Source organism: Palaemon carinicauda, chromosome 34 (assembly GCF_036898095.1).
Source record: "Palaemon carinicauda isolate YSFRI2023 chromosome 34, ASM3689809v2, whole genome shotgun sequence".
In the NCBI taxonomy this organism is placed as follows: domain Eukaryota; kingdom Metazoa; phylum Arthropoda; class Malacostraca; order Decapoda; family Palaemonidae; genus Palaemon; species Palaemon carinicauda.
The window spans coordinates 26,988,356-26,991,329 of NC_090758.1; the positions used below are offsets into that span (position 1 = coordinate 26,988,356).

The 2,974-nt window shown below is 35.7% G+C and overlaps 1 pseudogene; it reads right to left on the minus strand.

Annotated features, from left to right (window-relative positions):
• Positions 1-288: 288 nt before the first annotated feature.
• Positions 289-2,771, minus strand: LOC137626780 (neuropeptide CCHamide-2 receptor-like; annotated as a pseudogene).
• Between the last annotated feature and the right edge of the window lie 203 nt (positions 2,772-2,974).

Consider the following 2,974-nt stretch of genomic DNA (forward strand, 5'->3'; position numbering starts at 1 on the left):
TTTGTTAGGATTCATCTTCATACCCCATAATTTCCACCACACACTAATTTTAGCTAAATCTCTATTAAGGGATTTCCCAAACCCAGGGGAAGGAGTTGATGCAAAGAGAGTAGCAAGAAAAGATCATATTAAGGTGATTTTATATAGAATATGATTTCGCATAGTAGGGATTGTGAACCTATTTACAAAGAGCAATACAAGTTCCCATAATACTGATATATGAAAATTAAAAATATATTCATTTACAAAAATCTTAAATTATCCAGATGGTTGAGCAGACGAAAGAGATCATACTATTGATGGTGGACTGTGATAAGGTTTAGAGGTCAAAACGGCTGTATTTGTGAGCGTGTGGTGAGGTGGTGCTTCCTGAGCTCCGTTCTTGGAACCAATCACGCTCAGGGGCATCTTGACGGTTCTTTGGGTGCATCTGGAAGCTTGCGTGCACTCTGTGCCATCAAAGTCCCACTGCAGCTTCCCTCTGCTGACGAAGCAGCAGAACACATGCCGGTTGTAGTACTTCCAGAAGGTACTGCGATGGGGTCGATGAAGGAGTTGATGAAGGATAGGCCAGTAGCCATTGTAGTCGTCTTAGGAGCTATGGAAAAATTCCACCACAGGATGTAGATGTTGATGGTCCAGAAACAAATGGCAAAGATGATCACAAAACCCAGGATCATCTTAGCAAATTTCCTCCTGGCTTGGATCAGCCTCTGTTGTCCTGTTCTTCCTGCACCCTACCCAGGTAGATGTCTGGCAGACACCAGAAGGTGGCGCGCCATAATTACGTAGAAGAACCCTATCAGAGACAGAGGAAGAAAGTAATAAAGAGTTACCCTAGTGAGGGTGGTGATTTTTGGACAGAGGTGACGTAGATGCTTGGGAAAAGGTGTACAAATATAGAATTCATTGCCACGGGGTGTAAACAAAACCGGTACTTGTAAGAAAATTACTGACGAAGCTGCTAAAATAGCTGACAGCACCCATATGCTCACTGCCATGCTAATGGCGAATCTCATGGCATGTTCTGACACGTGTGTTGATACCACCTGGACAATGGCTACGTAACGATCCGCCTTCAGTGCAGTCAAGGTGAACACAGTGATGCCTAAGCTGAGGTCTTTAGAGAATTACGATGCTTGGTAAACTGGTTCACCAAATGGGTATGACGGCACAGTGTATACCATTGACGGGAAGGGCACAGTTAGTAGCACCCTCATTAATTCACCGGCTGCTAAGGATACCAGGTGGATATTTGGAGCACTCCTATCAAGAAAAGAGAGGAAAATAGAGTATGGTCGTTAGATTCCGGTTTATCATTGAATAATGAACAGATTTCTGCTATAAACTTATTATTATACTTATTCATATTATCATTTAAATCTAGCTTTTCAACATAGCACTTCTCTAATTTTGGGAGTTAGCCGAAATAAAATAAGAAGAAATGGAGACATTTCTACTCTTAGCTTCTCCCAACCTGACAAGGTATTCAGCAGAGTCATCTAATAATTATCACAAAACAATTATAATGCCTATCATTACGAGCATTCAACCATACTATTTTTTATATTACTAATATCATTTTTAAAAATATCAATTTTTTTTTCAAGGTTTTTTCCTATCTTCACTATTCCTATTTCCTAAAATATCATCTGCCTTTTCCTTGATCTACTCATACAGAGGGAGAGGAGCCCTGATGAAATTTTGTAAGTGTAATATTCAAGACCCATCCAACTATTCAAAAAGGTGAAATACGGTTTCATTTTCTCTGGGGAATTCAAGCTTCATGCATGAGGGATGACGTTCCTGTTTGAAAAAATATTCTTTTATTTGTTTATCTGAGTTTCTCATCGTTTATTCTTTACCTACTACTTAGGTCATGGGCGTCCAGACTGGCTCGTACTAAAGAAGCCATATGGGAAATGCTCTTGACTCCCGTGGTAATATCTTTGGGTTCTTTGAGTTTATTCAAATGAAATATTATTTTAGATATAAATTGCTTCTTTTTCGAGTTTATGATCTGTTGATTCTCTACACTTATTTGTATGCAATATCCTCTTATTAACATACAAGAATTGTAAATAAGTATTAATTTTTCATAGTATTTTATATTATTATTAGTTGTTTATGTTTATTATTTTAGATTTCTATCAGGGGCTTTATTCTCATTAAGGATAGACAGTTTTTACACAAAGTCACCTCTTGCATAAAGTCCCTACTAAATTAAATTTCTATAAATAAATAGAGGCAAATGATACTAAATTGTCCAATTACGAACAACAAAGGACACTAAATAGAGATCAAAGACAAAGACATTTCTTATTAAAATGCTTCTACGTAGGCCCACTCGGGCTGTGAGAGAGAGAGAGAGAGAGAGAGAGAGAGAGAGAGAGAGAGAGAGAGAGAGAGAGAGAGAGAGAGAGAGAGAGAGAGAAGCCAGTAAGCGTGAGATCCATAAGTCTGACCTTGTCTGACTCAAAGATCAACTTATGGAGCAGCTTTCATACATTTATATTATTTTATCAATACCATAAAATAAAGTGAAAGAACAAAAAGACACAAAAGAGATATTAAGAATATAATAGGAGATAAGAGAGAATGCCTTGACTTATTCTTCAATCTATTAAAATTGTTTTATACCTTTTTCATACATTTTAATGTGGAGGATTAATTTTTTTTTTTTATTTTCATTTTCTTTATTTTCCGTTGATTAATCTTTACCGACTGCTCGAGTAGTGGGCGTCGGGACTGTCTCCTAACAAAGAAGCCATGGGGGAAGTGATGTTGACTATTTTATTAATATTCTCTGAGTTTATATATTGAACGTTTGTATTTAAGATTTGAATTGTTCCTTATATATATATATATATATATATATATATATATATATATATATATATATATATATATATATATATATATATATATATATATATATATATATATATATATATATTTATATATATATATATAT